The 26,055-nt window shown below is 45.6% G+C and overlaps 1 long non-coding RNA gene across 2 annotated transcripts; it reads left to right on the forward strand.

Moving 5' to 3' along the window:
* The first annotated feature begins 24 nt into the window (after positions 1-24).
* On the forward strand, positions 25-25,775 carry LOC148000918 (uncharacterized). 2 transcript variants are annotated; one of them, XR_015638736.1, is made up of 4 exons: positions 25-106; positions 7,829-7,879; positions 21,486-21,591; positions 25,354-25,775. It is a non-coding gene; the product is annotated as an uncharacterized LOC148000918 (long non-coding RNA). The 2 variants fall into 2 exon arrangements; XR_015638735.1 differs by lacking the exon at positions 25-106 and having other exon boundaries at positions 3,896-7,879.
* The last annotated feature ends 280 nt before the right edge of the window (positions 25,776-26,055 follow it).

A 26,055-nucleotide genomic window follows, 5' to 3' on the forward strand; every position in this document is an offset into this window, starting at 1 on the left:
TTTTATGTGTGATTTGGTATGAAGATGGGGCATCGGCCAAGAAAAGACTTAAAGCTTTGGGGACCACATGTCACAGAAGCAGCTAAGAGCAGAGATGCGTTGGTGGGTGAGTAGCAAGGCATGAAGAGGAAAGAATGGTAGTGTGTGTGTGTGTGGAGGGCGTGCTTCACTTCCCTCAGACTTGTACTCCACTGAGTGTCTGCGTGCCGTGGGTCTCACGCCTGTCTTTTTTTTTTCTTCTGCTCTTGATTTCTCAGTCGTGCCCTTTCCCAGTCCACACTGACAGTGCAGCAGCAAATACCCTTGGTCTGCTGCCATTTGTCACACTGCTGGCCCCATTCATTCCAACTCCAGTCAAGCCTGTAACGTCGGTTCACACTGCTTCTGTTTAAATGCCACGGGGTGGCTATTCTTGGTTGTCAATTTGACTGTATCTGGAGTAAAAGTCCAAAATAGAGAGCACAACCGTGAGGATCTACTTTTAATCTGGATCTTTGAGATGGGGAGACATATCTTTAACCTTGATCTTGAGTTGGAAATATTCACCTTTAATCCAGCTCTAATCTGGCTCATGCCTTCTGCTGTTTTATATAAGGAAAAACACGGAAGAAGGAAACTTTTGCTTTTTGCCTGCTTACTCTTGTGCTGTTAGCAAGTCTGTTCCTTCACTGGCATTAGAGCCTGCTTCAGGATTCTAGCATATACCGAACAAGGTTCAGTTGAGACATCCAACGTCATGGACTAAAAGTTCAAACGATTTAAAAGTGAAAATACACTCTAGGAGACAACATGGAAATTAGTGGCTTCTGTGGTACAATAGCTATCAGACTGCCTTCCAGCCTCATCCAAAAATAAAACACCACCATCATATACTAAGATGAGAGATAATGCTTGAACAAAACTGCAGCTAGTTAAGCAATGTATTCAACAAGTGTGGGTCATGTACGCCAGCAAGGTTTGCCCCATCTAGTCTATGGAAGATAAAGCTTTGCTATCTGGCCTGTCTCCAGGGTGATTCTGTGGCTACAGATATTTCTGACTTCTTGCAGGGACCCAAAGTTTAAGGAAAAGAGAGTGGGTGAGAGGAAAGGGGGATACTCAGCTAACAGACTTTTATACCAATCCCACTTTGTGATGTTCATGTTTCAGTCCTTAACTTTTGCACAAATTGATAACATTTACCTATTTCTGCTTTCCAGCATCTTAAATATTTGTTTAAGGAGATGGGAATAGTTTAGTCAGTAAAATGCTTATCTTACAAACATTAGGGACCTGGGACACATAAAAAGCCAGGAGGTAGTGTTTTCCATTCATAGTTCCAGTGCTCAGGAGGTGAAGACAGGAGGATCCTGTCTGAGGAATGATAGGGAAACACGCACACACACACGCACACACACACACACACACACATACACACCTTTACACATGTGAACATGTCTAAACACACATGCACAAACACATACAGATAATGCCAATGGCTTTAGATACAGCTCACTAGTAAAACATTTGCTTAGCATATTCAAGGCCCTCGATTCTACTGAAGAATCAAACACCAAAGCCAACAAAAATATTCAATGTCTAGCTGAATGTAGTTGTACTCACCTGGAATTTCAGGACTCTGGAGGCTGAGGCAGAAGTGTCAAGAATTTGAGGCCAATTTGCATTACATAGTAAGTTTGAGCTCAGCCTGGGCCACATGAAACCTTTCTGAAACAAGAGTAAACAATTCGATCAATTTAGTTTTCTTTTTAGTTTAACATTTTCAGTGTAGGAGGGGTGGGCATCGAGATGGCTCACTGAGTAAAGATGAGAGCTGCGAAACCTGAGGAAAGAAACAAGGAAACTGCACAGGACGTGTGTCATCCCAGCACATGACAAAGCAGAGCAGGAGGATCATCATAGGTTCAGTGACACCATATTTCAAAGAACAAACAAAAGGGCAAAGTCAATGAGATGGCTCAGTGGGTAAGGGTCCTGCTGCTGAGCCCAAGGACCAGAGTGTGAGTCCTAAAACCTGAGTGGTGGAAGGGAAGGACAGATTGTTGCAAGTTGTCCCCAACTTTCACACACACACACAGACACACACATACACACACACACACACACACACACACACACACACACACACACACAATGTAATTTTACAAACTTACCATGGGTAATGCAATCACATAGACAAAAAGCTAAGCACTCGCTGGGCACATTTTTAATTCTAGCACTTGGGAGGAGAGACAGGATGACCTCTGAGTTCAAGGCCAGCCTGGTTGGCCTACATACTGATTTATAGGAAACCTAGGGATATAGAGAGACCCTTTTTCAAAGGACAAAGCAAAAACACCCAAGCATTGCAAAATATGTGATGGTGGAAAATTCTCACCATGGCTACCAATGTTCTAGTTTTGTTTGCATTCATTCAAGATCTGTACAGATAAGATGCATACATTTTTCTCTTATGCACGCCAGTGGGTGTGCTAGATGCATTGTTCTAGATCGTGCTACTTCTAATCAACATAGTTTAGAGATGTTTGATACCAGTTCATTAGGTGTTTCCTTCATAACTTGAGTCAGTACAGCTAAGGATAGATTTTACAACTTTAATGTTTTGGGGAAGCAAAGGACGTGTAAACAAAACTCCCAGAAAGAAGCTGTTCCTCAAGCTGAACTTTCTGCAAGGCCGACCTAACACAGTTCCTCGAGGTGTGGTGACCTCCACCCACAAAATTATTTTTGTTGCTACTCACAAAATTACAGTTGTGAATTGTAGTGTAAACATCTGATATGCAGGATATCTGATATTTGACCCTGTGAAAGGGTCTTGCAACCCCCAAAGGGCTTCGACCTCAGGGGTTGAGAGCCACTGGTTTAGAGCTTTTAGGATTGTGAAGAATATGGAATGTTACAAGTCCAGTACCAAACAGCCACTCACTGCCTTCCTCTGTCACTGACTGACAGCTTTGTGCCACTGGGTAAATCGCTGGGAATGTACAGACAGAGCCTGGCTTCTCTTCGGAATGTCTTAATTTAGGAGACCAGCATCTTCCACCAACCCCAAATCAAGACTGTATCAGATAACATCCAAGACCTGTAGCAAAGCTTTCTTCACTTTCCTGCAGTCTGCTTCTTCGAGGTCTCTACCAATGTATTTGAAAAGTGTCTTTGGGGGAAAACATTTATTTAATCATTCATTCATTCATTCATTTACTTGCTATGTGCACTTGCGTATGAGCCTGCCATTATGCCCCAGGAGGTCAGACCATAGCTTGTAGAAGTTAGTTCTCTTTCCCCATAGGAGTCACAGGGGTCAAATTCAGATTATCAGGCTTGGTAGCAAGTGTCTTAATTTGCTGAGCCATCACAATGCCCAAAAAAATGTGTCCTGACTTACGACTTTCTTTGTTCCATTACTATAGAAACTCTTCCCTGTTGGAACATGAAATTTGGAGTAACCTAAATCTGTCCTCCCGGGTTACAGTCACTCATATTTGGTTCCAGGATAAATTTTTTTCTCACCCACTGTAAGTTCAGGGCTACAGTTCTGCAACAACAGAGGATTACGATATTGGGGTTTTTTTTCCTTTCTTTTTTTCCTTTCTTTCCTTTCCTTGCCTCCCTTCTTCTTCCTCCACCTCCTCTTCCTCCCCCCCCCCTTCTTCTTTTAAGCTGTTTCCCAACACATAGCTTGATTATCTATGGAGACAAAAGAGCAAAGTCAGCACAGCCAGTGCCACCCTCTCCCTGGCACAGCCAGAGAGCTCTTAACTCTGTGCCGTACCTTCTGCCTGACTCATTTGCCCAAGATCTGCATGGTCTTTTCCCTGGTAAGTTGTGTGTGCTTTTTGTAATAATGTTTTATTTCCAAAGAACATCTTTCGAGCTAACACTGGCTGTGTGCCTGTTTTTATTTTTTTTCTGCCGTTATTAATTTGTATTTCAATAAAAATGAAAGTTTCCTTTTCTATAATCTTTCTACCTCATTTTTAGGCTTGGCCTAAATTAGACTGAATACTTTCCCACACTCATTCGCCTTCATTCTCTCCCCTCAGATGAAAGAACCCCGTCTCCATTCAGCCTCCACTTCCATTCCCTTTGTCCCTTTGCTGGGTTCTTGCCTGCTGTATTTCACTTGCCAACGTCTTCCTTTCCCAGCTCTATTCTCTGGCTCTTTTCTCTAGCTGTTGTTGAGGGAGGGGCACCTTGAGCTTTGGCTTTGGGCTTCGGTTTCCACTTCCTTCCTTTCATCACTGTTGTGAGCTCCTGCTGTGCCAGGAAACAAAGGGCGAATGGTGTGCTGCAAGGCACTGTGGCCTGACGAGTTCTGGTTCCTCCAAATGCTCCTCACTCACCAAGGATTGCCTAAGGCGATTTCCAGCTCAGAGTATGAATCCTCATCTCCCCACAGCACACAGTCACTGCCACTGTCACTGTCTCCCAGTTCCAACAAAGCATGAACCAAGTTTAATTCCAACCAGGGAAGGAAGATGACGTTATCTTTGTCCATTGTTTTTAAATTACATTTATCTGTCGTCGGTCTGTCTGTCTAGTGTGTGTGTGTGTGTGTGTGTGTGTGTGTGTGTGTGTGTGTGTGTATTTAGATAAGTACAAAGGCGTACAATAACAGACAGCTTGGGGAATCCGGATGTTCGATTTCCACCCAGTGGCTCCCAGGAGTCAAACTGAGGTTGTCAGGCTTGGCAGCGAGCAACTTTACCCACGGAACCTGTACTCTCTTTCCATGTGAGTCTCCTGGGTTTTTCACTTGCCAACTTCTTCCTTTCCCACTCCTGTGGCCCTGTTCTCTTCTTTAGCTGTGTGTTGGGGGAGGGGCAGCATTTTGCCTCTTGCTTCTGTTTTTCTGAGTCAGGCTTCACGTAGTCCAGACTGGCCTTAAAGTGTTTAGGTAGCTAAGGATGGCCTAGAACTCCTGATCCTTCTGTCTCTACCTCCCGAGTGCTTAGATCACAAGTCTATGCCATCATGCCTGCCTTCCGTTGTCATTTTTAGTATATTTAGTTTTAAATATCCTCACTCTGAACATAATGAAGTGTTAGAGAGCCCCGAAGCCCCTGAGATGCAAAGTCAAGTAAGAGTTGTGTCTGAAATTTTAGGTATGTGGCTGCCTTAGAGTTTCCATTGCTGTGACAAGACACCACACCCAAAAGCAAGTTGAAGAAAGGGTTTATTCAGTTTAGACCTCCACATCATAGTTCATCACCAAAGGAAGTCAGGATAGGAATTCATACAGGGCAGGACCCTAGAGGCAGGAGCTGAAGCAGAGGCCATGGAAGGGTGCTTCTCACTGGCTTGCTGCTCCTGGCTTGCCCAGCCTGCTTTCTTATAGAACCCAGGACCAGGGACAGCACTACCCATTGCTTCAGGGCCCTGTTACCAAAGGTTGTAGTCTACCACATCTAGACAGCTCTCTTGAGTTCTGCACAAGATGGAGAACTCCCTTTTCTTAGCAGGGCTCCCTCTTCTCTTCCTGATCCGGGGAGCTCAACCCCCACATCTTCTACCTGAGGAATGGCACATAGTCCTTGACTCTGTTCAATTTCCTTTCTCCTAAAAAAGAACCTGTTCGGCAAGCACCTAGAATTCCATGCAAATGAGACACTCCTAGCACTCCAAGCTTCAGCCAATAGTACATAACCACCCTGGAAATTCCTACCCACTTCCCAAAAACTATATATCCCTTGACTCAGCCCGAATAAAGTTGAGCTGCTCTCTAAAGCTGATCCTGGAAGTCAGTCATTTCTGTAGTACTCACAGGTCGGCTGAACCCTGTTCATCAGCTCTGCTCCCTTTGTCCATGTGGCCCAATAGCCAACAGCCCCTGGGGAGAAGGGAGGACCACAGCCCACCATGAGCTGGATCTTCCCCCATCGATCACTAACTGAAAAAATAAATGCCTTACAGCTGGATTTCATGGAGGCATTTCCTCAACTGAGGATCCTTCCTCTCTGATGACCTTAGTTGGTGTCAAGTCGACATAAAACGGACCAATACAGGGGCCATTAGGTTTCCTAGGATGCTGCTGGTTGCTCTTCTTCCCTTACAAATGAACTGGAACCACCAGTACGCACCGCAGGCTTACAAAGTACCTTTACCCTGATGAACTAACGTAACTCCATGTTAGGCTTGAAAGCCATCTTTTAGAAAAGATGACAAACTAAGCTCATTTTTGTCCATGATTAAACTGCTCAAGGATCGAGCTAGACCCCACCTGTAACTTTGACTCAAATGGTTCTGTACTGCCTGTTTCAGGAGACAGCAACCAAGTCTTTGTTTCAAATCATCTTGCAACTCAACTTTTGTTTCAATTGTTATGACCACCTGTTGTCACAACTACACTGTTACAACCACCTTGCAATCATGTCTTTGTTTCAGGAAGTCATTATGACTAACTTGCTACACTTAGGTGCTGATTCTGTAGTTCCCTCCTTTATTTATCTGTCTATCTATTTATTTTACACTCCAGATTTTATTCCCCTCTCGGTCCACCCTCCCCCGAAACAGTTCGGCAACCCATAGCTGCCATTCCCCCCCCCCCCCCACACACCTCCAGAAGGATGTCCCCCACCCCACCCACCCCTCCCCACCCACTAGATCTCCTGTCTCTTGAGGCCTCCAGTCTCTTGAGGGTTAGGTGAATCTTCTCTGACTGAACCCAGACCTAGGAGTCCTCTGCTGTATATGTGTTGGAGGCCTCATCTCAGCTGGTGTATGCTGCCTGGTTGGTGATCCAGTGTCTGAGCGATCTTGGGGGTCCAGGTTAGTTGAGACTGCTAGTCCTCCTACAGGGTTGCCCTCCTCTTCAGCTTCCTCCACCTTTTCCCAAATCCAACCACAGAGCTCAGCAACTTCTGGTCATTGGTTGGGTGCAAATATCTGCATCTGACTCTTTCAGCTGCTTGTTTGGTCTTTTGGAGGGCAGTCACTGTAGGTCCCTTTCTGTGAATGCCCCATAGCTTCAATAATAATGAAGTCAGATCTTGGAGCCTCCCCTTGAGCTGGATCCCACTTTGGGCCTGTCTCTGGACCTTCTTTAGCTCCCACCTATTTTACCTGCCAAATCCCCCATTTGGAAACCTCCTACCACTGAACTATAAAAACCACATCTTCCTCATATACAATGCTAATCTTTCAAACCCCGCCTCCCCAACCTTAGGAGAGGCAGCCCATGTACATGAATAAAAAGCTTGCTCTAATTAATTGTTTGTTTTTATTAAGTTGACCATGAAGATTTGGGTTGGTTTTTGTTTTTTCTCCTCCCACTTTTGGGAGTAACAGCCCTAAAGAGGTCTCTGGCAGCTTCCCCCTTGCTTACAGGACAGTTGCTTTCAAACTTTTTTTTTTCTTTTTCTTTTTTTTTGGGGGGGGGGGGCTGGGGACCGAACCCAGGACCTTGTGCTTCCTAGGCAAGGGCTCTACCACTGAGCCAAATCCCCAACCCCAGGACAGTTTGTCTAATCAAAAGAGACAGGGATAAGTTAGGGATGTAACTCACTATGACAGTGGCTACTTAGCATGAATGAAGACTTGGGTTCCAGCCCAGCCCTATAGAGCAGAGCTGGAATTGTACTCATTTTTTTCTAATGATTTTGTTCCCTGACTTTTGGATAAATAACTTAGTTTGACCTGATTAATTTTTTAAGAATGTTGTGACCCATCTCCAGTTTGTATCTATTGCAGAGAATGAAATCTATCTCTAAAAGGAAACATGTCTTTTCCATTAAGGTTCAATTCCATGGAATAAGTTTGGGTGCCTGGCTAGGGGATCACACCTGGAAATTACAAGTTCACTTTGAGATAATGTGCTTTCCCTTCCCAGAATCCCTAGCCCCTGGAGCAGTGTCTAGGAGTCATCAAGAAGTTCCCCAAGGTATAACTATTTCCTTTCCTTTCCCTTTCCTTCCCTTCCTTCTCCTTCCCTTCCCTTCCTCCCTTCACTCTTCTTTTTCTCTTCCTTTCCTCTCCTCTCCCTTACCCTTTCCTCCTCCCTCATCTTCCTTCCCCCCTCCCTCCTCTCCCTCTCCAAATATTTATGTATTTTTATTCCGTGTGTGTTAACAGAACCATCCTCATCATGGAATCAAGAGCTTCCTCACCCCTCCCCCACCTTCAGTGACTCAGTGACAATAGCCCTGGCATCACTAACAACCTGTCACTGTGACACACATCTACCTTTGCTATATTTTCCCTATGCGCTTGCTCCATTCCTCCCCACCCCCATCAAGCCCACCATCACAACCTGCTCTGCTGTCTGCCACCAACTCCATCCTCACTCAGAGCAGCCACTTTGTGTCACCTCTTCCCCTCCATAGATCTCTTGTGTGAGGTTTGTTTCATGGTGTGATTTTGTGGTATTCCTTGGCCCAACACTCCCCCAACCCCCTACCCCTGACTGCCAAGATGTCCGTTTGCCACAAAACCCTTTCAATGTATATGTGCCTTTTGCCTATGTGTACGTCTGTGCACCACATGCACACCAGGTACTTGTAGAGACCCGAAGAGGGAGTTGGATCCTGTGAAACTGGACTTATACCTGGTTTTTGTGGGATGCTGTCACAGGTGAGGCAGGTAAAAGATAGAACGAGGCCTGTCATAGGATGAGAAGAAAGGATGGGCAGGAGAAAAGTTTGAAGGAAGAGGAAGAGACAGGAAGGACAGAGAGGGCAGTCATGGCGGAGAGAAAATGGAAGCTGACATTAAGTACTAAGTCTAAGTAAGAGGAGGAGACTGGAACGGAAAGGAAGAAGAGACAGGAGACAGGACAATATGGCGGGTGACGTTAAGATTCCACGCTGTACCTTTACAGGTTGATACGAATGTTTTTAAAGATGGCTGTGTACTGGGCTTTGTATGTTTAGGTGGGCAATTATATCTTACCAATTGAGTCAAAGGTTATTGTGTGTTCTTTCATGTAGCGATTTAAGTGTAAGAAAGTGTGCGGTGGCTGGTCGGGGCCACCACGGCGGAGTTGGGATGTGTGCTCCTGGCATGGAAACCTGCCTTGGGAACTAGATAGGTAGAGAGATTGCTGCCAGGCTCAGAGAGAGGCCTTCAGCAGTGTGGTATGGGATGCAGCAGCGCGGGTGAGAGGCTTTGCTGACTGAGAATTAAGATATCCAGCAGATAGCTTGGGGCACTGCCGTGCGGGACCTAGCGAGGTAAAAGATACCTTTTTATTTTTTATATTTTTACAACAGGTTGTAACCTGCTATGTGGGCGCTGGGAATAGAACTCTTTAAGAGCAACAAGTACTCATAACTGCTGAGCCATTGCCCCAGGCCCTTCTTTTGGATGGTGGCCATTGCCTAAGCATGCTTTCAAAATGCCATATACATGATCTGGGATTACTATAGCCCCACACCTCCACACACACCCACACTGTGTGGCTGCCAGGTGGCTGCGGTTGGCCTTATCTCAAGGCTTTGGATCCTTTCTCTTTCCATTCTTCTCTTCCCTTCCTGGCAACTGTGAGATTTCACAGAACACCTGGCCTGGGGTTTTTCTTCCAAGCTCTTAACAAATCCTCAAGTTTCTTTTTCACTCTGTTCTTTGTGCCTGAGCTTCTGTTAGTATCCCTTCTTAAATTCTTTTATTAATGAAACTAAAACCCCAGGAGGAAATCCCTATTTCCCAGGTACCATATGATTATTCTGCTAAGACACACCAAGATTTCTAGTAATGCTTTGTGCTGACTAGTTTATGTCAACTTGACACAAGCGAAAGTCATCGAAGGGGAGAAAAACTCTATTGAGAAAATGCCTCCATAAGATTGGGCTCCAGGCAAACCTGTAGAGCATTTTCTAAGTTAGTGATTGACGGGGGAGGGCCCAGCCCATTATGGGTGGTGCCATACCTGGGCTGGTCTTGGGTTCTATAAGAAAGCAGGCTGAGCAAGCCACAAGGAGCAAGTCAGTAAGCAGCACTCCTCCATGGCCTCTGAATCATCTTCTGCCTCCACATTCCTGCCCTGACTTCCTTCGGTAATCGAGTATAATATAAGAGTGTAAGCCAAAGAAACCCTTTCCCCTTAACTTGCTCTGGTCATGGTATTTTATCACAGTAACAGTAACCCTAAGACACATTTCTTTCCTGCCTTTGACTTACCCGGCAGAGAAAGCAAATCTGTTCCTACCCAGCCCCCTGGCATCATCATCAACACACTACTGATGCTTCAACTGTATGCATGGCTGGCTTTGCAGAACCACAATATCAACTTAAGATCCTGCATTGGATTTATCTTACACATTTTTCTATTGGCTTTGAGCTTTGGCTTTTTAAAAAATTACATTTATTGATATACTTGTAGGAGGGCAAAAACACGTGCCACAGTGCACATTCGGAGGGTTCTTTCCTTTCTTTATCTAGAGCTCGGGTATTGAAACCAGGTTGTCACACTTGGTGGCAAGTATCCTAACCCACTGAACCGTCTTGCTGACCCATCCCGTTTGTTTCTTTGTTTGTTTGTTTGTTTGTTTGTTTATTTATTTATTTAGTGGGCTAAGGGGTTGAATCTAGAGTCACCCTCTTGGTAACCCAAGTACTCTATCACAGAGCTATTTTAGTCCGAAACTTTACCATTCCAATAATAAAATGTGTTGCAAAAGGCGGGGCCCGGGAGGGGCATCAGATGTACTGAGGTGTACTGAGATAGAAATGCCAGAAAACGTATACATATGTGTACACATGCACACATACACGCAAGCACCTATATGCAGCGCTGCAACTCAAGTCAGTTGATGCTGTCTTTCATTAAAGCCAGGGAAGTCGAAAGCATTCAAACGTTCTTGTCAGAGCCACTGGTATCCTTTTAGGCTGCTGAGTAGGAGAACACGCTAGGATAGAATGAAACATGTTCCTCACAGACTCGAATTTTTCAACACTTAGTCTGAAGTTGGTGGAGGCTTGTGGAGGTTACAGAATCTTCAGGAGGTACAGCCTTGCTGGAGGAAGTACGTCACTGGGGAGGAAGTACGTCACTGGGGGAGGAGGTACGTCACTGGCGGAGGAAGTTGCGTGTTTTTCCTGCTTACTTTTTCTCTGCTTTCTGTGTGTGGTGGAGGTGGTGGGGTCTCTCACCTTCCTCCTCTGGCCAGCTTTGGGTGCTATGCCTGCCTCACCATTATGAACTCTTCCTTTAACTCAGAGCCAAAATAAATTCTTCCTTGCAGAAGTCTTGTTTGGTCCTGGTGTTTTATCATAACAATGTATCATTAAAGTAATTGGTACAGAGTATGCTATTCCTTTACTTAAATGGCGTAGGCATTAGGAGCCTAGAGGTCAGCAACTGGACAGTGTTGTTTTTTGTCTGGCAGTTCACATTTCTACTAAGGGAGTCAGACTACAGAAAAACACCAATGTTAAAGTCCCTTTAGGTTAACGAACAGTAAAGAGGGCTGAAGGGATGGCTCTATAATTAAGTTCAACTAATGCTCTTGCAGAAGACCCAGGATTGGCTCCAGAATCCACATGGTGGCTCAAAGCCACCTATAACGTTAGCTGCAGAGGATTCGGTGCTCTGATTTGACGTCTGCAGGCTCAAGCACTCATGAGGTACACATCTATACAATCGAACATGCACACACACACAAAATAAAATAAATAAAAACATAAATGGAACAAGGAAACAATAATGAAGCTGAGGATCTCCCACTGTCGGGTCTCATGGATCATTGGCTGATACAGTCTGTGAAGGCAGTGGGAGCATAGATTTAGCACAGGAGGCTCAGAAGCCCTGTGGGTACATAAAGGACCCTCAGTCAGAAGACAGATCAACTTTACTTAGAGTAAATGAAGGCTTATAAAGTTTTGGGGAACTGAGAGTAGGGACATCCAGGATGGGCTGGGGGCTTAGGGTACATGGACTGTCTCGTTAGCATGGGGAAACTTTTCAGGCCTCTCAGGTGCTGGCTGAACAGGTTTTGTCAGGAGAAAGGAAATTGCTCCTATAGACTAATTGAGGCTACGTGACATTCCTCATGCAGAGGTGAGTATGGGAGCTTAGAATTCCCTGGGTCGGAGAAGGAGAAACTCTGCAAAGGAGAGAGTTCTCCACTATGCACCTAGCCCTAGAAGGCTATCTGGTTAATGGTAGACTTTGTCCCTGATTATCACAAGTTTCCCACAGAAGCCAGATATGGCACACACTTGTAATTCAGCTATCTGAGAGGTAGAGAGAGGAGCATCAGGAGTTCGTGGCTGTTCAAAGTCAATGCTGTGATAAAACACCACGACCAAGAGTTTTATTGGGGCTTACAGTTCCAGAGGACTAGAATTCATGTTGGCAGAGCAAAGGCCACAGGAGGCCTTTGGAGAGGCCGGGAAAAGGGAGAGGGAGAAGGAGAGGGAGAGGGAGAGGGAGAGGGAGAGGGAGAAGGAGAGGGAGAGGAAGGAGACAGCACACTGGAAATGCTTTGACTTTTGAAACCTCAAAACCTGTCTCCAGTGACATACTTCCTAGAGCCAGGCCAGACTGAATTTGCCCAAACAGTGCCACCAGCTGGGCCAAAATATTTGAATGTTTGAGACTATGGGGACATCTTGTTCAAGCCACTACAGAGAAGGAAGAAAAGAGAATTTTAAAAATTCAACAATGGAAGGAAAGACAAGTAAAATGCAGTGAGCACAGACTGCTTGGCTACTTTCTGGAGAAGCATCTTCTTGCTGAGCTATTGTGGGTTTTCACTGGGAAGCAGGGTTGATCGTTCAGGCTGAGAAAACTGCATGAGGGAGGCCCACCAACCACTTCCTGCTGTCTGCAGCTGGACAATGAAGCTGTCACCAAGGAACCCTGTCTGCCTATCTAGTGTGTGTGAGAAGCTTCCAGTGTCTTCCACACACTACACCCCTTCTCCAGAACGGTGAAGGAGACTTTCCAAGACTCAGAACCAACCTCGGGCTTCAGGGTTTATTATCTGTGGCCTGAGGAGCTACTGCAGCCAGCCTAGTCGGTGGGTTTCTATGACGATGATCTGTGTGCACGCCTACCTTAGAAAGAAGAATCATAGGGACCGGGGAGCTGGCTCAGTAGAGTACCCGCTGCTCTTGCAGTGAACTGGACTTTACTTCAAGCATGCACATCAGATAGCTTACACATGCATGCACTTTCCACTCCATGGGTTCTGACGCCTCTGGTTTCCTTGGCAACCTGCACTTACAGGCACACATACATGTACACTTTTTTAAAATAAAGATTTATTTATTATATATGAGTACACTGTAGTTATCTTCAGACACACCAGAAGAGGGCATCAGATCCCATTACAGATGGTTGTCAGCCACCATGTGGTTGCTGGGAATTGAACTCAGGACCTCTGGAAGAGCAGTCAGTGCTCTTAACCATTGAGCCATCTCTCCAGCCCCCAGGTACACATATTTTTAATTAATGTTTTTTAAAATAAAAAGTTACAGTGAGATAGCACTTCACTAGGGATGTGGCTCTGTGTTGCCTTTGCCCAGACCCTGAAATCCATCCTTAGCTCTGAAAGATGGCTTCTACTTGCTAGAATGGCTAGGATAAAAAAGACCAATTTTAGCAAGTGCTGACACAGATGTCAAGAAACAGTGTATTCCTTGGTGCCAGTAGGACTGAAAAATGATTTGGCCATTTGAGAAATGTTTAGCACAAGGTGCAGGAGAGATGACGCAGTGGCTAAGTTATTGGCTGCTCGTCTAGAGGACCTAGGTTCAAATCCCAGCACAGAAACAATGTTTCATAGCCGTCTTTAACTATACCTTGAATCTATTCTGGCCTCTGCCAAAACCCATAGATATAAAGTAAAATAAAAATAAAGTTGGGGCTGGGGATTTAGCTCAGTGGTAGAGCGCTTACCTAGGAAGCGCAAGGCCCTGGGTTCGGTCCCCAGCTCCGAAAAAAAGAACCAAAAAAATAAAATAAAATAAAGTTCAGCACAAGGTCTACTCTTAGCTACCTCTTTTTAGTTTCTTGGGCAGGTAACCATTGGTCGATGTGCTGAGCTGAACAAAGTCAACTGGTTAAAAGATGCAGCAAACCTGATAGAAAGGAATTCCAGAAGCTTGCTCTGGTCACGGCGATATACTGGGTTTTAATAGGTTCGATGGCATCTTTAGGAAAATTTCCCCATGCCTATTATGCTATTGAGGGTGCTGTATTTCATCCTGGGGTCAAATGAAGAAATGAGAGATTAGAAGCTTCTGAAGCAAAAACTTGCCTGTGTATTTTAATGTTTTCTTTGTCTCTAAGATTTTTCTATTTCTAAGGTTCATATACTCGAATGTTTGGTTCCCAGTTGTTGGAGTATTTAGGAAGGATTAGGAGGTGTGGCTTGCTGGAGGAGCTGGTGGGTTGGGCTTTGAGGTTTTACAAGTCATTGCCAGCTCCAGGCTCACTTTCTCTCTGTCTCCATCTTGCAGATTAGATATAAATGCTCAGCTACTGTCCCAGGGCTGTGCTTGCCTCCCTGCAGCTGTGCCTACCTGCAGCTGTGCCTCCCTGCAGCTGTGCCTCCCTGCAGCTGTGCCTCCCTGCAGCTGTGCCTCCCTTCAGCTGTGCCTACCTGCAGCTGTGCCTACCTGCAGCTGTGCCTCCCTGCAGCTGTGCCTCCCTGCAGCTGTGCCTCCCTGCAGCTGTGCCTCCCTTCAGCTGTGCCTACCTGCAGCTGTGCCTACCTGCAGCTGTGCCTCCCTGCAGCTGTGCCTCCCTGCAGCTGTGCCTCCCTGCAGCTGTGCCTACCTGCAGCTGTGCCTACCTGCAGCTGTGCTTACCTGCAGCTGTGCCTCCCTGCAGCTGTGCCTCCCTGCAGCTGTGCCTACCTGCAGCTGTGCCTCCCTGCAGCTGTGCCTCCCTGCAGCTGTGCCTCCCTGCAGCTGTGCCTCCCTGCAGCTGTGCCTACCTGCAGCTGTGCCTCCCTGCAGCTGTGCCTACCTGCAGCTGTGCCTACCTGCAGCTGTGCCTACCTGCAGCTGTGCCTCCCTGCAGCTGTGCCTCCCTTCAGCTGTGCCTACCTGCAGCTGTGCTTACCTGCAGCTGTGCCTACCTGCAGCTGTGCCTACCTGCAGCTGTGCCTACCTGCAGCTGTGCCTACCTCAGCTGTGCCTACCTGCAGCTGTGCTTACCTGCAGCTGTGCCTACCTCAGCTGTGCCTACCTGCAGCTGTGCTCTCCACCATGGCCTTCACAGATTAACCCTTTAAAACTGTAAGCAATGGCAGCCTTAACTGAGACAAAGACCCAAGTTCAATCTCTGCACCCCATGTTAGAAGGAGAGAAACAACTGGAGAAAGTTTTCCTCTGATCTCCACATGTGTGCCATGGCGTGCACACACACCTGCAGTGGTTCATGGCTTTGCTTTATCAGATTATTATTTCCTTAGTGACACCTCTGGAGCCACTTACTGAAAACACAAACAACAACAACAACAACAACCAAAACTAAGGGCTAGAAGAGAAATGGCTTAGTGATTAAAAGTATTGGTGATAATGGTAGTGAACGCCTTTTCTCCCAGCTCTCGGGAGGCAGAGGCAGGCAGATCTTTGAGTTTGAAGCTCCGTCTGCTGGTCTACAGAGCAAGTTCCAGGACATCCAGGGTTATACAGAGAAACCCTGTCTCAAAAACCAAAAAAAAAAAAAAAAAAAAAAAAAAAAACAAAACCCAACAAACCAAACCCAAACATCCAAACAAAGTACAAGAGTACTGGTTGCTCCTCCAAAGAATAAGAGTTTAGGTCCCAGCTCCTACATGGTGGTTCACAACAGTCCAGTTCTAGCGGATTCAATCAGCGCCTTTTCCTGGCTTCTGGAGGCACTAGGCGAGTACTTGTTACACAAACGTACAAAACACCCATACACATAAAACAAAATTACACATCTGTATAATCTGCACCAAAGTGAAAAAGGAGAAAAATCTTAGCAGTCTTTTCAGATATCATTTGAAAGCCATCAAAATGGCACATATAGTAAAAGACCCCCGAAGTGGGGAGACCCTCACTCAAGTCTTGGGATGACTCGACCCCCCAATAACTCACGAGAGACCGACCTTGATGCAATCAACAAGAGGTTTATTGATAGGGACAACAGAAACCAGTGCACTGGGGTCGAGACTCGTATCCCACACAGGGGTAGAGGAGTTCGACCTCGAATGGTTGGAAGAAGGGTATTTAAAGGAAAAACCATACCGAATCACAAGGAAGAACCTTCTGTTTCTCATGATTCTTCTTTAAGATTTTAATCTAACTTTATGGTTAACCAGTTCCTGCTACTATGGTCAGCTGCTATTATAGTCAGCTGCTGTTATGGTTAGCTAGTTTCTGGAACAAAATGGCTGAACCAGCTGGTACAGTTACTCTTTCTGTGATCAGCTAGTTCCTGGGACAGGTAGTTCCAGGACACGACTATTTTTCTTTCTTTTGGCTTCAACTTTTGTCTAGGGGGCAATTTTAAACTTTTTCCTTTCAATAGTAGTCACTGCTAAGACATTTATGGCAACTCTCCCTTGAGACGCCCACGCCCACACTTGAATATACCTTATTGTTTCCCTAAGCATCTTGCTTTCTCTCAAGATCCATGTTTAGAATCCATGTTAAAAGCATCTTCTATGGGCTGGAGAGATGGCTCTGCGGTTTAGAGCACTGACTGCTTTTCCAGAGGTCCTGAGTTCAATTCCCAGCAACCACATGGTGGCTCATGACCATCTGTAATGGGATCCGATGCCCTCTTCTGGTGTGTCTGAAAACAGCTACAATGTACTCAGATAAATTAAAAAACTTTTAGTAGACTGCGATTTCTTTGAGAAGCTCATGACCATGCTCTCATCATGCCTTAATCTTCCTCTGACTGTCCTCCTCCCTATCCCCCCAATTTAAATAACAGCTCCTTTCATAGTGTCTCATCCTGAATTCTGCCTCACCATCTGTTTGAAGCCAAGGATCCAGTTTTACCCAAGGCCCCTAAAAGATTAAGGAAACTTCTCAGGCTGCTGTAAGTGACAACGTGGAGCTGTACCTCTGTCCCTATACTGCTCGTTTGAGATGTGCGATGCACAAAGTTATAAGTAGAACCGTGTGCAACAGAGCATGCAAGGAAAGCCTGTGCTATGCAAACCAGCCCAAGGTGAGGTACGAATTGGCCAGGCAGTTTTAGGGAAGGAACTCGGAAATCAAGTAGCTCAAATTCTTAAACTTGGCCAGAGATCGGAAAATGTTCCTGGTTAGGACTTAACTAGAAGCAAAGCATTCCAGAAGAGAGCGCCCTAATTCCATGTCTGGTTTCTTGTTATCCTTCTCTTTCCCTTTTACACAACTAAATAAGCACAACCCTGCCCATCCGACTCCTACCCCAGCCCCCACCTCCCCAGCCCAGAAACTATATGTGAAGATTTGACTGAAACGGAGAGGCACCTGGACGCCTCGTTGCTGTGCCAGCTGGCCTGATGCACTACCTCTGTACCTCACCCCGTTTCTGCCATCACTCGGGTAAATCAGCCCTATTAGTGGCTCGATGGTGCCACTTCACAGAACCCGCTTCTCTTGCATAGGCGCTGTGACACCTTTACTTCTCTTGAGCTCTTGTCTGTAAAATCTTAAGATAAAATTCCTTTCTAAACTTGCCGCCCAGATTAACAGTGAATTTCACTCTGGGAGCTGGTGAGACAGGGAGAAGCCACTGGGTTCCTTTAATGCTGTCAATGAAAAGCCTCTGCCAGTCTCAGAGATACCCACTTCCCCCATTTTATATGAACCAACATTTTTCTTTTGCTCTCTCTCTCTCTCTCTCTCTCTCTCTCTCTCAGACAAGGTCTAACTACATCTACCAAGCTGGCCTCAAACTCACAGAGATCACCTCTCTCTCTGCCTCTGATGGGCTCTTATTCTCCATCTCTCCAACACATGCCCCTTTCACTTCTCCCAGGACTCCACTAAAAACTCCTGAAAAGATGGGGTGCCTGCAAACTGATGGACAGATTAGAACTTCAGAACCGCAGAGAGATTGGAATGTTGCTGGTCCAGGGAACTATTACCTTATTCTGGGTTAAGTTCTAGCCACCGCCCCAGCCCGCTGAAGAGCATTTCTTGACCAGCTCTGTGTCTGAAGTAGTAACACGTTGCAACTAGCAGATTAAAAAACATTTTAGAATCTATTAACTTAGCAGACCACTAGCTTCGACCAACCCAAATGCTAAGAATGCCATCGGATGCGTCTTGGGCTTATAGGAAAGTTTCTTCCATCTCTCTGTGCCTGTCTCTCTGCTTTCCCACCAATGTGTTTTAAACTTGCTTTGATTTAAGGCTTTCTTTGATCCGTGAAACCATAAAACTCCATGAAACTGTTTCCACATTGGAACATGGGATTTGGGGTGACTTAAATCCATGTGCCCAGGCCATGGTCACTTAAAATAGCTGCACAGTAACTATCTGCTGTTCCTTTTAAGATGAGATTTGTGGGGTTTACCCTTCTCCCTGCCTCCTTTCCACTATGGCTAGGGCCCAGGAGAAGTCAGTGAGCAACAGGAATTTAGAGGAGGAGAAGGTCGCCCAGGGCCCACATCCCGATACTTAAGAGCCACTGCCAGCATTTACTGTGTGGAGGTGCAGGAACAGGTTTCCTTTCTCTACCAATGAAATTAAAAGGCAGACCAAGTTTGAAAGTCAACCAGAGACGAAGTTTGTTCAGAGCTGGCAGACTTTTTAGAGTTTAAAAGAAAAACATCCCAAGCTGTAAATCGCAGTAGCTGCCTAGAGGAAAAGAGAGAAGAAAAGAGAAAAGGTCATTGGAGTTCAGCTGGTTTGGAGGTTAGCCACACAGCAGCACGCAGCTTTGTAGACTGAGCAGGGAAACCAAAATGGCCGGAGGGGAAGCATATTTGGTAAAAACACAACACAACAACACAACACAACAAAAACCAGTGAAAAGGAAAAGTTGGATCTTTTTGAGTTAGGACCAGGTCAAACCTCACCAAGGCATGCAAAGAAACCCAGACTCCCTTCCTTCCAGCTCATGTAATCAAACTCCACTGCTGCCTGGATGCCTGGCTATCTGGCCTCCAGTCTCACCCAACCCCTCAACCGCTCACTAGCTACTTGGCAGTCCTGCCCTTGCTCTCTAAGCATCCCCCTCAACCCTCCACTCCCATTTGATCTTCCTGGATGTCCTTCAAGAAAGGGAGCACCTTAGACTTTTTAAATTTCAACAACCCCCTCATTGTTTTCACCCCTACCCTAAGTTACTGTCCCTAGTCCCGTTATGTAGCCCTGGATGGCCTGGAACTCAAACAGATCCATTTGTCTCTACCCCATTGAGGTATGTGATGTTAATCCCAAAGATTCAAGGAGGAAAATCACCCTCCCAAATCATCGTGGCCAAATTAGTTAAAACAAGCTTCTTAATTCATGAGCATGGACTGCCTCTCAATAAGGGCAAGATAAGGGTTTTATAGCTCAGTGGTAGGGGGTTTCCAAACCGCTCGTGTGTGTGTGTGTGTGTGTGTGTGTGTGTGTGTGTGTGTGTGTGTGTGTGTGAGAGAGAGAGAGAGAGAGAGAGAGAGAGAGAGAGAGAGAGAGAGAGAGAACCTTTCGAATCAAAGGTAGGATTGCAAGATGGTCATGACAACTTTTTGAAACAGACATATGGTTGCTGATTCCTGGAACAGGCAGCACAGAACCACTTGTAGGTGAGGTTACAGGTGAGGCAGAGCCCAGTCCTTGGGAAACAGGTTTAATCACAAACAGGATTGAACCAACTTTGTTTTTTTACTAGCCTAAGATGGAGATAAGCTGGTTCATAAATGCCATCACGCCTGGCCCATATTTATTTTCTGCAAACTCTGGAGAGGTGCATTAAGAGTGGAAGGGGATCTACTGAAGAGCAGGTGCACTCTACAAAAGAGCTTGAAGGGGCTGAGGAAGAGCCGGCTGCTCTCCAGAGGACCTAGTCTCAGTTCCCAGCATCCATGGCAGCTCAGTTTCCAGTCCCAGGGGATCTGATGGTCTCTTTTGGCCATAGGTAAAACTCCTATGCCTACAAACATTTTTTAAAAATAATAATAAAAAAGGAAGGGGTTGGGGATTTAGCTCAGTGGTAGAGCACTTGCCTAGCAAGCGCATGGCCCTGGGTTCGGTCCCCAGCTCCGAAAAAAAGAAAAAAGAAAAAAAAAAGAAGTTATTGGATAACATTCTGAAGTGTTGAGTCAGGGACTAGAGAATTCCTCATTAGGCTTTATGGAGAAACATTTTACCTGTGACGTATAAAATACTTTTTAAAATCATGCCATCCAAAACGCTGGGGTTAGGTTGATACACACAGCAGGATGTCAAGAATGCTGGCTTGTTAGAGTAAGCACATATTCATAGACTTCCGTTTCTTTTGACCTGTGTCAGGGTGAGATCCAAGAGCTGGGTCTGTAGGAGTAAAGACTGTGGCAGGTTCCAGAGAAACCTGCAAGAACAACCTTGTAGTTTACTAACTGAGAGATTCTCAGCAGTAAGGCTGATGTCAGGAGACAGAGGCAGTGAGTGACTCAGAGGACAGGATGGGGCAGGAACCTCACAGGACCAAGAGAGGTTTGTGGGTAGAATCCTTGTACCGAGAAGTGCACTCAGGGGTGACAGAAGCCATTTGTTCTGGTAGAGCAGTTTTAAGGGCTGTTTCACCTGGGCAGTAGTTCCTGAAGGAAGTGTCTGGGGGAGGTTCGAGGAACAAGTGATTCCCATTGAGAAGTGTAGTTTGTAAGTGGCCTATTTTATTGAGGCCCAGAAGCAGGGGCATAGTGAGAAGCACCAGAGAGACAGAAGAATAGATCTTTGGTCTCACTTAGATTTTATATAAAAATATTATATGGATACAAAGGCAACATATGTGAATGTAGAACCATTTAAGGTATAACAACAGAAAGAACCCATTCTCCCAGCCAAATACACATTCTTACTACAGGTGGGCTTACGGTGGATGCTGTGTATTTGGAGAACAATGCTTCAGACATATGCGTCATTGACTTTTTACCCAGAAATCTTTAAGCTTAGAGAAGAATGTGCAAAGAACACCATCGTGTCTTCCACCTAACACATCACCACTTAACCATTGGCTACTCACCGACTACCTCACCTCGGGCCATTTGAAACTATGTCTCTGCAGATATCCTCCTGTCAGTTCGTGTTTGAATACTTTGGCATGCCCTAGCAAGAATAAGGCTATTCTCTTAGATAATATCATCACTGCTGAGTCCACTCTGTAGGATTTTTGTGTCTTATCAATCTGTCTTACAGTTCTAAATGCTTCCCTTTTTTCTCCTCCAGCTTTTGTCCTTTGAAGGCAGAACCCCAGTTGTTTATCTAGGCAGCCATGGCAAAACAGCTTTCTGTGCAATACTGGGGGATGAGAACGAGACTGAAAAGGCGTGCCTCTGACCTAAAAACCTAGGGAGAAGAACAGAAAGCCGTCTATTGCTTAGACAAGGAAGTCTGATATCTTGCCCTCCCTCAGACTTCATCTCCGCTCTCCTTCTCAGGCATTGCCCCGAGCCCCATGGCTCCCTTCTCGGCTACTCTAGCTCCTGTCTCAGTATCTGCCAATCAAGTCAACGTGACCATTGGTCACACAAAAGTTCTGAAAAGGTGATTTTTCATTGATATATATTTTTATTGCTATGCCGTTCTTATCCTAGGTTTTGTATCTGATTATCAAGCTAATAGGACTGAGTGGCTCATTGGCCAGGAGCCCTACCTGGAAGCTCACGGACTTCTCAAGGAAAGGGCTAGGTTTTCAGATTTTTATCAGAGGCCTCGACAATCATTCTTGCCTGAGTGGAACACCTGGCAGTTTAGTGAAGAGAACACATGTCACTCCAGCCTGAAATTGCTCCTATGATGATTCTTCGTGTGGGGGTGGGGTGGGGATATAATTTGTAAATTGAGGAGTATCTTTATCTTGACCTGAGTGGAGGTTGTGAGTTTTTTGTTTATTTGTCATTTTTTTTGTGTGTTTTGTTTTTTTGTTTTTGCTGTGAGATCTCACTATGTAATCCCCACTGTGTAGACAAGGCTGGCTTCACCCATGTTAAACAGCCTGCCTCTGCCTCCTGAGTGCTGAGACACTAAAGGTGTGCACCAGGATACCCAGCTTGCTTTGGGAGATGAGAGGAAGGTTGAGACAGGGTTTCCCTGTGTAGCCCTGGCTGTCCTGGAACTCACTGTGTAGATCAGGGTGGCCAAGAACTCACAGAGATCCTCCTGAGTGCTGAGATTAAAGACACCCACCACTACCACGGGATAGAGTTTATCTTTTATTATTACCTGACTGGTTGATTCCTCCCTGAAGAAGAGGCAGAGACCTTGTCACTATTAGTAAATATCCCCTCACTGCATTCAGCATTATGGCAGCCAGTGAGTCTATTTGGCCCTGGAGGGTGAGGATGGCCTGAGCCAGCTGCTGGAGATCCTGGATAAACTGAGAGGAAGACTGACAATAGGTAGTTAGGGAACTAGTCAGTCTCACAGTTCCTGTGGCAACATTAGTGATCATACTGAGGAGTGCAAGAAAGGGTAGTTAGGGTTAGGGTTAAGGTTAGGGTTAGGGTTAGGGTTAGGGTTAGGGTTAGGGTTAGGGTTAGGTTAGGGTTAGGGTTAGGGTTAGGTTAGGGTTAGGGTTAGGGTTAGGGTTAGGTTAGGGTTAGGTTAGGGTTAGGGTTAGGGTTAGGGTTAGGTTAGGGTTAGGGTTAGGGTTAGGGTTAGGGTTAGGGTTAGGGTTAATGTTAGGGTTAGGGGTAGGACTTGAACCTTTGAAATCTTAACAATAGCATGGAAAGGGAAAGGAATGTTAAACATCTTCATTACCTCAAGCCACTTCCTTCAGAACCTCTATTTACATGCCTTAAAAAAAACACCTTCTTATGCTTTTAGACATTACAAGTTTCACACCCTTAGACCTTGATACATTTTCATAGACTCTCATTACAATTGGGCTGTGTTCTCACCAAGAGCCTCTCACGGGCTGTCTTTAGGACCTTCAGTCTTGTCACACATTGCCAAGTTCAGTTGCTTCCCATGACCCACTCCTTCATGTCTTTAAAAAACAACAGCAACAACAAAACAAATTAGTAACACCACTTACGTGACTCTTAGATCATGGAGTCCAGCCACCAGTACAAGGTACGTTCTTGTTTATGACTGCATGGAGGTGCAGCTTTAATACTTGATTGTACAAACTTTTAGTCCTATCTTTCATAAAACCTGTTTTTTTATGATTGTTGTTTTCAGGACAAGAATTATCAACAAAAATAGAGAAAATGGGCATACAGGGTAAGCCCCAGAAAGGAGAGACAGATGCAGAGTTACAGGAAACTGAACCAGCCTTGGACAGCAGAATAGAGAGAGCAACTTCCTGACCTTCTTAGGATGGGCTGTTGGTTAGGGGTGGGGTCTCTTGGATGATAGTCATCTGTATGTAAGAGTTACCCTGGATAGTTATAGATAGAAAAAATAGAGAGAAAGAAGGAGAGAGCAAGTTTAGAAATATAAGATTTTTAGATCATTTGTTTGTACAGTGGCAGAATTGGCCCATTATTGAAAACTGAGCATGCTAATTTTAGCCATTTGAGGCTAAGCTGTTTGTAGTAACAGTGAGAGGCTTTAATAAAATCTGAGCCCCTGGAGAGAAAGGGTCCCAAAAACTCTGCCAGAGGGAGTTTCTATAAGCCTCAAGTAGAAGCTGAGAGAAAAGAAAAAAGACTAGGAGGGCACAGAGGAATGGTGAGACTTCCAGGACAGAGCTAAGGAAGACAAAGGGCTTTGCAGGCAGCTCGAAGGGGGAAGGGGGATGGAAAGGGGAGCATTACAATAGAGGGAGAGGACCAAGTGTCTTAATGACTAGAGAGATGTCCACATGATGGGATCCCAGAATGTAGCAGGCTCCGGGAGCCAGGGAGAGAGAGAGAGAGAGAGAGAGAGAGAGAGAGAGAGAGAGAGAGAGAGAGAGGAGCTGTGGGATGAGGCCACTAAAGGAACGAGAGGCTCATTAGTGTGACTGAAGAAGAGAAGAGGAATCATCTGGTTTGGGCTTCATAGCTAGATGTTTGCTCCTTGGCTGGCTTATGCCACATAGTCACTCTTAATCAATTAAACGGGAGTGAAGTCCCATGACATAGTTCACCCTTCCCTAGCAAGAATGGCTGCCAGCCTCATGGCTACCTCCATCCCAATGGGAGGACAGCAGCTAATACGGCAACAAGCCATGTTTCCTGTAAAATTACCTACGTATAGATTTTTAACCATCAATCCTGGTATTTCGGGTTTTAAGTTAACCATTTGTTACAGATTTCACAGAACTTTAAACCCCATTTGCTTACAAATCTCGAAGTACAGAAAGCTTACCTAATAGTCTTACAAATCTTGAGATAAGATTTATACCTTAGCAAACATATTAGAGTTAAACCAAAACCACGAGAATGAGCCGAGAAGCAATAGTCCCCCTGAGGGTAGTCTGTACCTTTATTGGTTTTGCTTTCCTTTCCCTGTCACATAGTCAGGTGGCTTGCCTGATATGGGACCTAGATTTTAGAGAAAACCTCTAAACAAGACACAGCTTAGAGCAGAGAAAAGGGGAAAGTTGAACATATAAAACAGGGCTCACAGTATTTGTAAACGCCCTGAATGATATTGCGGTCTAGGGTGCCATTAGGCAGCCATTTGGTCTGACTATCTTGGGGGATATTGAGGCCTAATTTGAATGCAAAGATGAAGAAGTTTAGGGACCTTCAGATTAATTGCCTGGTGTAGAGGCTAGAGGTCTTCAGAAAGGCATCCCAAAGGGGATGGGAGGGTATGGAAGATACTGTTCCCATGAATGAGAGAAGGGACCGGGAGAAAAAAAAATGTCACTGTGGTCTGGAGTTGAAGGCTTCTCCAGGACTCAAGGAAGATCAGAGTAACCACAAACTGTTCTGTGCTTCATTGCCTATCAACCACGGTCAGCAGCTTAGCCTAGCTGGGCCTGAGGAGAGACTCCATGACTGGTACCAAGGACTTTGTGAGGATGAGAAGGCAAGCAGGCTAGAAGGTGAGGATGAAACTGAGCTCTAGAAGGGATGAGGAAATGTGTCTCATTCACAGGAAAGGGTTGGAAATGGGGTCACAAAAGCCTTGAGTACCCAGAGGAACAGTGGGATCGTGGGCAGTTCTAAAGGGATGTCAGGAGAAGAGACCAAGGGAACACAATAGCCTGACTGGGCCTAAAGAAACTGCAGGGTTGTAGCTCTAAGGGTGGAAGACAGGGTCAGATGAAGAGAGCCAGCCACAACCCTGAAGACCATGGTTGGATAAGCGGCCTATGGGCAAGCATCAATCCATGACATTATTAATGACACTCTGTTCTACTTTCAGACAGAAGCCTAGCATAACTATCTATCCTCTGAGAGTCTCTACCCAGCAGTGAACAGAAACAGAAGCAGATATACTGGCTGGTTTTGTGTGTCAACTTGACACAAGCTGGAATTATCACAAAGAAAAGAAGCCTCAGTTGAGGAAATGCCTCCATGAGATCCAGCTGTAAGGCATTTTCTCAACTAGTGATCAATGGGGCAGAGCCCAGCCCACTGTGGGTGGTGCAGTCCCTGAGCTGGTGATCCTGGGTTCCATAAGAAAGCAAGCTGAGCAAGTCAGGGGAAGCAAGCCAGTAAGAAGCATCCCTCCATGGCCTCTGCATCAGCTCCTGCTTCCTGACCTGCTTGGGTTCCAGGCCTGACTCCCTTTGGTGATGAACAGCAATGTGGAAGTGTAAGCTGAATAAACCCTTTCCTCTCGAACTTGCTTCTTGTTCATGATGTTTTGTGCAGGAATAGAAACCCTGACTAAGTTAACAGATATTTACGGCCAAACTTTAGATGCAAGATGGGGACACTTATGGAAGAGTTGGGGGAAGGATTGAAAGCCCTGAAGTATATGTGGACCTCGCAGGAAGACCAACAGAGTCAACAAACCTGAACCCCTGGGAGTCTGAGCCACCAACCAAAGAACATACAAAGGCTGGAATAGGCCCCTGGCACATGTGTAGCAGACAGAGAGTTTGTCTGGCCTCAGTGGGAA

The sequence above is a fragment of the Rattus norvegicus genome, chromosome 15 (assembly GCF_021556685.1).
Source record: "Rattus norvegicus strain SHRSP/BbbUtx chromosome 15, alternate assembly SHRSP_T2T, whole genome shotgun sequence".
Taxonomy (NCBI): Eukaryota; Metazoa; Chordata; class Mammalia; order Rodentia; family Muridae; genus Rattus; species Rattus norvegicus.